Genomic DNA, 11,555 nt, shown 5'->3' with positions numbered 1-11,555 from the left:
TATAAGACTTAGGCACGTTAATATTATTAAATTGTACTGTATTCTAGGTTAATATGATGACGACTAAGATTAACTGTGGTTTTTGTATCTGTATAAGATATACAGAAAACGAGTGTCAGGAACTAAAAAGATATCGTTGAAATTTTTACTCGTGTAGAAACTATGTTTTCCCCATTACATTATTAGGTGTGGTTATGTTTTAATATAAGAACTATACTCATCTATTTATATAAGTTTGTAATTTGTGGGGCCAAGCTTTTATCTGATGAAAATTATTCTACTAATACGTAAATAAATAATTGTTTCTTAAAATATTCTTATTCCAAGTGCAAATATTTAACTTGTTATAACAGGAAAACTGCTATGAAATATGAAACCATATTTATTTTTTTCTTCTTTCCTATGAAGTAGAAAACATTAAAATATGTCTTTATGCGTGACAGGGGGTGTAAAATATTCCGTGAAATGTAATGAAAATTTTAAATATCTTACATATACATCGTTAAACTACACACACACACACACACACACACACACACACACACACACACACACACACACACACACACACACACACACACACACACACACACACACACACACACACACACACACACACACACACACACACACACACACACACACACACACACACACACACACACACACACACACACACACACACACACACACACACACACACACACACACACACACACACACACACACACACACACACACACACACACACACACACACACACACACACACACACACACACACACACACACACACACACACACACACACACACACACACACACACACACACACACACACACACAATATTAAACGATTATAAAATATTTCAGGGATATTATATAAAACTGTAACGATTACTAATGCAAACAAATGTATGCTCACATTTGAAAACTGCTTCCCCGGATATATGTTCCTGTAACAATACGTATCAACCGGATTTATTCGAGGACTTGATGTATTACAGTTTAGCGTTCTGTAACACAACAGATATTCAGTTTTCCTTGTTTAATTTTTACATAGTGGTAATATTTACAATACTTTCCTGCAAAGGCCAATGTTAAGTCATTAATTTGAAAGCTGTCGATTCTCGGAACAACTGTTGACTGAAATTTTTGTGGAAGTGTAACTCAGTGTGTAGAGACTCAGATTTACAACATTATCACTTGATGATCTGTTTTTGTCTGTTTTATTATCATGTTGAATCAACCCGAATGAGATGACTGGGCTGAATGTGCAATGATGCAATTAAGTAGAGCAGCTATAGATTCCTACCCATACATTTAGTAGAACTAAAATGATTTTAAAATTTGTAGGCAACATTATAAGAGTTAATTGAAGTTAAGGTGCATTGGAATTGAACTTTTAATATATTGGGCAAACTGAATCCAAAGGGTGTTTAGGTCATATTCAGAAGTGAAAGGAGTTTTACTAAAAACTGTAATGTTTACGCTTATCATTATTGATTGGTTTATCAGTAAGGAAATCGGCTAAAATACAGTAGTTCTGAGCTAATAATAATAAATTAAATTTCTCATTCAACAATCCCCCTTCACAACATTAAAAATTGAGGTTATATAACTGATTTCTAATTGATATTAGCCAAAAAATAGAAGTGTGTCGGTGGAAATGGTGTTTGCAGGGAGAAACTGGTTCACGAAATCATTAGTCTTAAAGTGTTATTTATTTTGCGGTTTAACTGACCGTAGTACAACTAAATTAACTACTACAATCAGCACGAAAACGGACTGACGAAATTTGAAGCTGTATCCTAATATTGCCGCTAAATAACATCTGGTCCTGCTAGAGTATGTTTGCATACTCCTTTTTTTATTTACACATTGTTTGCACAAGAAACGCATTAAAGTGAGTAACAAATTAATAATAAAAGTAACGGCCAAATTCATGTATATAAGTTCTATAAAATTATATTGGTGTAAATAATGTGAATATTTGTTAAGAGAAAGCCAGAAGTATCACTAAAGGATCTATCAGAGAACAAGTTAAGCACGGGTTCCTTATCAATTTGTTATCGCTCGAGGTGCACTCCAAATAAACTTAGTTACTTTGTTATCGCCTGTTGTTCTCGCAATAATTTTTAAATTTTCGTCCTTTTAGGACATGGAGGTTATAAATTGCACCGAGTCTTTGCGGTGCTGCCGGAGACAGAGGATATTCTGAATGGGTAAGGTTGGGAGTAGGGGCCGCCTCCTTTCGAGATCCATGAGGAAGAATTTAGGGCATTTATTTCAAGGAAGAAGAGGAATTCGGCTCTGCACCTGCAGTCAAAGCAGACAAGGGGTGTAACACTCTTGGACTCTTAGGGAACACCACCAACTCCAACTGTCATCTCCCGCAGTAGACTAGACCTAACGAACAACCCTTGCACCTCAGTATCTCGAAATTTACTGTTAGTGATGTGCCGCTCCTGGACATCGATAAGGTTGCCCAGATTTAAGTGACACATCGGTTTTTGCTGTGCTCAGTGAGGGTTTAGTTGTAAGGTATAAATCAACAAGAATATAACCCTCCTGGGCTTATAACTTCTTGTGTTAGTTACTCGTCACTTTTTTCGGATGGAACTAATGAGGTCTAGGTTTAGACGTGCTATGAGCTTCAGTATTGATTTCACGTCATCTGTTTAACTCAACGTGCACTGAGGCATATTAGTAATTCTCTTTAAACTTACTGGAAACAGTGATTAGTGAATGTTTTAGGGCCGTGGTGGATGAGGTATCGGACATAAAAGCCACTATTGGATTGACTTTGTACTGGTACTGCAAAAAATAAGCCCATATTATGCTAAGTAAGTCACAAAATAGAAAACAAATTTTAAAATTATTATGCATTAGGCATTGTGATTATCTAAGAATGTTGAAAGAGAAATGATAAGTTGGAAGTTTTTCAACGAACCAATACATTTAAACGATATATGGTTTGGAAGTAAAATGGAGATTAAAGTGAAAACTGGGGTGGAATGGTTTATGTAACTTAGATAATTTGCAGCATTTACTGTCCTGTTTGCCTAGTTTTTATTCGTAGATAAATCATTCAAACCATTATACAACTTTTATGAAGTAAACTTATATAGTGACGTTCAGGGTGTTTTATTGCAGGGTGTGGTTCAGCAGCGCGATCACGTACAGATTGGAGCGTCACGTATAGGTTTTGACCGAGACAACTTTTACACAAACTTTCTCGCTATACGGTAATAATCATATACTTTAAAACCATTTAGCAAACTCAGCTGAATCATTAATCAGCTGTTCCATGTTTAAAATATTCAGAGTTCACGATTTCGCTTCCCAAAGAGATCAATAGAATTTTTGAGGTTAATTTTGCTTTTTGTAACCTATAATCAAAATACAATTAGCTCGTGTAGGCAAATTTCCATTAAACATTATATGTGTATATTTTTAAAAATAACAGTAATTTGTCAATAACATAATACTAAAACAAACATATGTTTTTATGTAATAAAATGTTTTTATAACTTGATTCATTTTCCCATTACTAAGTATGAATCATTGTTGCGTGAATACACGACACGTGTCTTTGTCATCCTACACAGTGCTTTCCTAACACTAGTCACTTCCCTGCCGGACGATACTATTACGTCAACGATTACGTAACATACTTTTTAAAACATTTATGCAAATATTAATATGATATAAAGGAATAAGATATTTAAAACATTTTGTCCATTAATATCGTGGTAATTTTTATAAATTATTTCGTGATTTTGGTGAAGAACACGTTTAATCAAACTGTGCTATCTTATGCATTTTTTTTATTTTATCACATTAACGATCGAGGTCAGCGATCCATGACCCTGTGTGTATGTGTGGGTGTAGTGGTGGGAGTTGGTGAGGGGGCAGGTGGTCAGGTTCTCACCGCAGCACCAGGTGTTCCAGTGATAAGCTTACTCATTACTTACAATAGACACGCGACTAGGCCACCTGGGGACACCCCTGTAAGCCTCGCGTGCAGCAGTGGTCACTAATACTTCCCACGGATTTGCCAGAGCATTCACCCACACGGTCTGAGAATAATAAAAGTAATGTAACTTTTTTCATTACTTTCACATAATATATATATCATCAACCAACACCTACAAATTGAAGTAGAAATATGTAGTAAATTACTTAATCCTAATTAAATACTGAGAATTTAATATTGGTACTATATAATGTCCCATGTTTACAGTACTCTTCAGTACAATTTGATATTCAATGTTCCCACTGATTAATTTTATAATTTTATGTATGTTTCACCTCCATACTAAGAAAATATAAGTAATTTCTGCCAGAGCAGATTTGCAAAAATACGATTACTTAACAGCTGATAATCAGAACATGTAATTTGCATTAGGACTCTATTTTGTTTAGAATTTAGGCTGGAAATATTATTTTAAATTATATTTAATTTAAAAAATTAACTGTTTCATTGTAATCACATACTTAAACAAACTATGTTTTAATTTAATAATGTTCAGTTACATTTTGATAAGTTTTAACCAACTGAAAAAAAATATTTTGTATATAAACTAGTATATTCATACTAAGAAGGACTATTTTATAGTAATAATAACAAATTGATACAGTACATAAAGTAATGTTATATAGTAAATTAAAAATACCATGTTAGTGAACGCAGCCTAATTAGATATGTTTTAATCAATCTGCTTCAATAATAGTACTAAGGACTTAATTTTTATTTGCTACAATTTCACAGATTATCCCACAGTTGTGTGTAGATTCCAATTGAATGTTAATAACTCTGAATATGATTTATCTGTCATCCATACTAAGAAAATAGAAGCTTACATTGGACACAGCAAAAGACGCTTGTGTCATAAAATCTGGGCAACCTTATGAATGACAAGGAGCGGCATACCAGTAACCGCAAACGTCGAGATCTTAGGGTGCAGGGTAGTTCGATAGGTCTAGTGCACTGCGGGAGGTGACTGAGTTGGTGGTGTTCCCTAAGAGTCTAAGGATTTTGCTAGCCTATACATAAGGGCGTGCCACCCCCTGCCTGTTTTGGTATAGTTATATAAAAAGATAATATATTAATATAGGAACGGGTGTTTTTTTAGTAATAATGTAGCAATGGCCAAATTGCATAAAGCAGCAATATTATAGAGCTAACAATGAATTTAGCAAATAAGAAAATGCAGCCTAATTAGATATTGGCTAATATGTTTCAATTATTCGAGGAAAGGCATGAAAACCTATCTACTACTAATGCTTACTTCCACTTCAGTTGTAACGTATAGAATTTTAAGTATCGGACTTTAAATATCTATATATATAAAAATGAATGTTTGTATGTTTGTCCTTTATGGAATCGTGAACTATTGGACCGATCATGATGAAAATTTGTACGTATATGTATTTTTCCACGGAGAAGGTTTATAAGCTATGCCCATCCCTTTCCCGATTCAGGATTCCGCCCCACTGGTTACAGAAATACCCATAAGAAATGCATTGCAGCAAACATATGTTAACGTCTTTTCAAATTTTTAATCAGCTGTTCTTTGTAAACATATATTACACTTATAGTTTTAAAGCATAGAGTAAGCTTAAGAGAAACGACAAATTTTGTTTAAACTGTTTTTGCAATCACTGTTAAACATAGACTTTACTATCCAGATAATACAATTCAAATTTGACGTAAAAATTCACCTTTAACTGCAATATTTATTTAATATAAACCATGCTCATGCTTGATCAGAAGAGTAATGCAGATATCATAATTACTATCTTACGTTGGCTACAAATATAAAGAATGTTATAAAATCAACCTTAGTTGTTTTTTTTTGACAGAAGTATGGTTCTCAAAACTCCGTGTGTACATATTCTCTCGATCGACACAACAAAGCAAGCTCAATCGTGGCATCGGAGATATAACTAATTTAATCTAAAATTTATTATAGTAAAAAAAAAAAAAATTACTAAGTAATATAAGGACTTCGGTTCTTAAGATTTGCGTGCGAAGCCGTGGGTAACAGCTAGATAGAGGCAGGAATGTGGTACATACCTTCATAATACGCCCAAGAGGCTCACGATGGAACGACTATCAATTATCTCAGCAATGTTTAGAATGTGATAGAAAAAGAATAAGTGAATATAGTGTACTGTTTTCAACGGGAAATTGCGTGCGAAGCCGCGGGCAACTTTTGCAAAAAAATTATTGAAATGCGCAGCAAAGCGCGCCTGGCCCGCTATAGACCTATAAAAAACACGTAAAATCAGACAAAACCATATTAAATCAACTAGCTTTTTGGATTGAAATGGAACTATAGTTCCATTACGTACTTATAGCTTCTTAAAAACTGGTTATTAATTTCCCTAATTTACAAATTCCAATCACATATAATTATCCATTACTATGCTATTCATTGAAACGCAATAATTCAATTAGGAGGATTGTTTTATCGTACACTGTCGTTTGATATGGACATTGCGAAATAGGTAACTAAAGTACACAAAAATATGGGTTGCCTTATGTGACATTATTACGGACAGATTTAACCTTGAATATGCTGGCATTCAATTAGTTTTCTGAGTAAGCATACGTTGTATGGAATCCGATTCTGCTATGCTGTTCAGAAAAAATTAGAAAATAAATTATGAGATTTTTAAATTAGGAACAATTCCTTCTTTAAAAATATACAGACCTTATAATGAGTTATTTAAAATGAAATGGTTCCACTCTAGAGTAATACTAATACAAATAATGTATTTCTATACAATAATATAGTCAATTTGATGATCCTTTCTGCTAGTCACTAATAAAGAAAGTTTAAGGCTCCAAATTGTCAACCAGATTGAGGCTCTGTTCTCCTTACCGATCTGCCGCACTTCGCTTGGTTTCAGCCCTTATTACTGCTATGATGAGTGCATTGAACTCAGTTATCATGTCAGCCGATAGCGAAGATTTTCCGCAACCACATAGTTTTTATTATTCTTCTTTATCATTTAAACACACTTTATCATAAAAAGTTAAACTTTTTCGACATTTGTTTTTGAGGTTATAAATGTCGTGAAGAGACTAACTACCTACTTGAGTTTATTTGAGTCAATGAATAATACTCGTGTTAGACAGTTGTTATTGTAATTAATACTTTATATTTTATTATAAAGCTTTCATACGTTATAACGTAAATTCACTAATGTTTTAGCCATAAAGTTGAGCCCTTGGATGCCCAATCGTTGGATACGTCTCTTGACTGAGGGAGCCAGATAGTTTGACCGGGGGGGGGGGGGGATAGATTCTTGTCTGCAGCACTGTCCGCAACCACCAACCAACAACCCTCTCGCGGCAACCACATGCCGTTGCTTAGCATGTATCCTATCGACATATCAGAGAGACTCGCTCGCATGTCTATCTATATCAAAATGCTGGCCTGTTTAGATTTCTCCGAAAAAGTCAATATTCTTTGGTGTAGAGTTTTGGTAAAAAGTAAGTAAACACTACGTTTGTTTGCACTGACCGCATGTTCTAGCGTGGAGTGGAGAGGGGACAGTTGCTCATGCGCATGCGCTAGCCACGGTTCACTTTGCCTGGCTCCCTAAGTAGAACATTCCATGGGCTTACCCAAAGTTAGAATTCTCACATTAGTAGACTCGTGGCGCTTGGGAGCCAATGGTAAAATTGTTTTTATTTTTGTGTTACTGCACTGTACTACAAATAAAGGCCAAATGATCAAGTGACATTAGCAATAAGCAAGGAAAACAAGTGATGAATGAAGGATGAGAAGTGACCACTACCATTATTTATTGGAAAATCCGCTTCTAATAAAGATTACAGAAGGAAGGCTAAATGAGTGACACGAATTACAGTACGAAGATTAGGTCCTGTGACATACGTTATTCAGATAGCGTAAAAATGAGGACTAACATGGGAGCGTTTAACAGTTCAGTTAACATTCCTACAGACAGGACTAATTGTTAATTTAAATTCCGACAGCTGTGGAATCATCCCTAACATTTGAGATGAGCAGATGATATCACCGACAGCTGTTCCTCCGTCCCCCCCCTGTACCTACAACCCCAGTCAATGACCGCAGCGCCGCTGACAACCACCCACTTATCGCACTACTAACACCGTTACTGACAATACCACGAAGGCGATAATCCTGTCTGAATATTTTCCCCGTTAATTTGTTCCATCTCAGTAATGAGTTTTTCATACAAACCAACAACGATACTAAACCTTAACATTTCAATTGAAATTTGAGTCCTACCACATTTGAATTTGTATCGCCGAGAGGCGATTTTTGTCGTTGAAACAGTTATTTATTTAGGTCTATATATTTATTCTGGATCACAAAGAGAATCCTTCGGTGATGTTCTAACACAAAAACTGAGAAAAGTAACAAGAGTTTTTCACCACAAGAGAGAATTCCTAATTACTCTATAAGATAAGCTTATACTTTGTGGTTTGGATCTGTTTTCAGGTACGGAATAATTCACTATGGAGGGAATTTTATGAAAGTACTTTGCACCAGTAAATTACCAATTCAGTTATGCAGAAGTTCGCCCTACGTCTGTAATGTAGGAAAGAACTATCCGTCACGCCAGGTATTTAACTATTTCTAATGAATTGTGGTCGTATGAAATTATTTATGCTCAGTTAAATGTTCACCAAAAAGAATTAAAATTTATTTTGTCTGATATCAATATAAAAGAAATTAAAATGGTTTTTAATTTTCTTCTGTTAATAAGATATACTAGTACAAATAAATGTTATTTGAAATGTGCAGAAGAGCCTAATCGTCCTCACAAGCAATATCTACAAAGTTTAGTAACTACAAAACAGTATGAAACTACTAGTGGCACAATGAATATATATATATATATATATATATATATATATATATATTTGTGTGTGTGTGTGTGTGTGTGTGTGTGTGTGTGTGTGTCTTTGTGTGTGTTTATATTTACTTTTACGTTAAGCTAATTTTTATATTAACACGATATCTAAAATCGAAACTTAACTACTATTGATAAGGCTACATTTATATCAATACAGTTGAATGAAAGAGAATTATTAATTTTAATGACTGTACCCGCATGTGCTTTTGGATGTTTGTATATTTAGATTAAGTTTAATAGTTAGCCTATGAATAAGAAAATTTGAATTTAATAACGATAATAATAATAATATAAAATTATTTGTTAAGTCAAACATAAAAAAAATTTTATATCAATTTTAAAAGTTGTGTAGCTGTATTTTCCCAGGAAGTATAGTGTCAAAGTCCCGTTCATATGTACAACTTTTTAAGTGTATTCTCTCTCATTCATTCGAATTTTTATACCCCTTCTTCGGTCAGTCAACCAATGGAGAGGTCTCCCAAATGTTTGCCATAAAATCGTTTATACTGTAGAATATGGTCAACGTTCTTGTTGAAGAGTTTAGAATCCCTTCAGCATGGGGACACTTTTGATCGAGTCCGGCAAGTGGTTGACAATTCAGACTCTCATGAGCCACCGTGCTGTGTCTCCCAGTTCGGTAGTCTTCCCTGCCTCTATTAGCATTAGAGTGTAACTCATTACCTGCATTGTTTTTGGTTCTTAGGAGTTCCCTCATTCGGTTTTGAAAAGACATGTTTCCAAGTTGTATAGACAAGGTAATGTTAAAACTTTCAAGTTTTTGAAAGCTGGCCTGCACGACCGTTCCATTGGAACTTTGCAATTTTGAAAATTCTGGAAAGGTTTGCGCTTGTGCAACCTCCCTAGAATTCCAATCCGAAAGAAAGGTGAGGTAGGACTGTCCGCAATATGCCTGGTCATATATGAATTGGTCAGAATTCGGACAGTATCCTCAACACATAATTGCCTAAGAATAACCTGCAGTCGAACTAACATGGTCTATATGACAATACCGAGTCAAACCTTGGTCTAGGTGTACTCCAGGATATTTCATGTAGTAGTGATTTCATTATAATGTGATTCCCGTGTACTGTAAAGAAAAATGTTTTGTCATACATTTATTTGAATAGTTTTTATAAGGTAGGCGTATATAAGACCATGTGACTTGTAACAAGGTATGTGTTATGAATTAATTGAAATCTAGATAAAGATACCACATATAGTGACATAACTACAGAGGATAAATTGATTTCCTTTAAAAAAAATCCCAGTTTATTCACCAATTCCTTCGAAATATAACATGTCTAAAAAAGACAAAAAAATAAAGTACAATGCTTTCTACCCCTTGAGCGATAAGAAAATGGGCAAAATATCAAGTCTAAATCTTCCTTTGTACTCAATACACCTTACCGCCAGCCTATACTGTGCCTAGCTCACTTACACTATCACCCGCCCTAATCTTGTTTAGTTTTATGAACATATTAAAACCTGTAGTTCAATTCCTTCTCGAGACATCTTGCGGGAAATAGCCAACAAAGTGACAGTCAAAAGAATAATTTTACATAAGATCTTGAGGTACTTGGTGGAAGTTTAACCTTCGTTGACATTCAGAAAACTGTCATAGACATGCACAATCATCACTATAGAAATAAGTCTCAGTGTTACATATTTTAGTGTTCCAATTCAAGTAGAAACTTTTCGATTTTTATAGGATAAATAAGCGCATTTACACATATCTATTGAGTGAATTCGAGTGCACACAGAGCTTTCTGTAAGAAGGTGTTTGTTTAAAATATTTCTCGTAACTGAGCCATTACATCTATAACATATTGTAACAAACTGTACTCTTTATGCATTTGTGGATGCCTGTTATACCGTTTCCAGTTCAGTGATTTCAACCCAAGACTCGTAGTAAATTTTTGTATCATGCAACACTATATTTCTTACACTCGAGAGACATGTAGCCTATTGAAATTATTATTCACAATGTCTTAAATACATTTTTACCAACACAATTGACACCTCTAAAGAATAACCGCATTTATAATCGTGGGGAATAATACACTTGTCGCACTTTATTTTCCTAGAATTTCTAGGTCAACTACTCTCTCAAATCATTATTTTAAATATCTTTATCTGTACAGTTTTGTAGGGTATTATTAAAAATTTTAGAATTTGGTTTGTTTCACTGAACAAAAAGATGTTTAGCTTAAAAATACCTTGATTTAATGTTCGTAGCTAGTAAAAAAGGTTTTACCAATCAGTTAATATCGCAGTCTGAGCAGTTAACGAACGTCTTAGTTGTTTGCCGTTTAAGATTTAACTGAACTACGATTATAAGATTTGCTTTTCTCCTTTGGAATCTCGTGAGACAGAGAAAATAAAATAAGAGGTTTCAGTTGATACCGATAATATGTATATATATATATATATATATATATATAAACATTGAACAAAAGTTTTAAATATATGAAATTGGCGTTTAAAAATCAAGAAAATCTTTGGTAATGTAGGTAATTGGTGGAGCGTTAGAGAAGCTTATCACTGTAGGAGATAGAAAATTTTCATTTATGTCCTTCTATCTGCCCGACATCTCGAGATCTAACTAACACATAGCATTTAATTTTGGATGAAACAT

Source organism: Homalodisca vitripennis, chromosome 1, assembly GCF_021130785.1.
Source record: "Homalodisca vitripennis isolate AUS2020 chromosome 1, UT_GWSS_2.1, whole genome shotgun sequence".
Classification (NCBI taxonomy): domain Eukaryota; kingdom Metazoa; phylum Arthropoda; class Insecta; order Hemiptera; family Cicadellidae; genus Homalodisca; species Homalodisca vitripennis.
Note: the sequence above shows the minus strand (reverse complement) of the source record.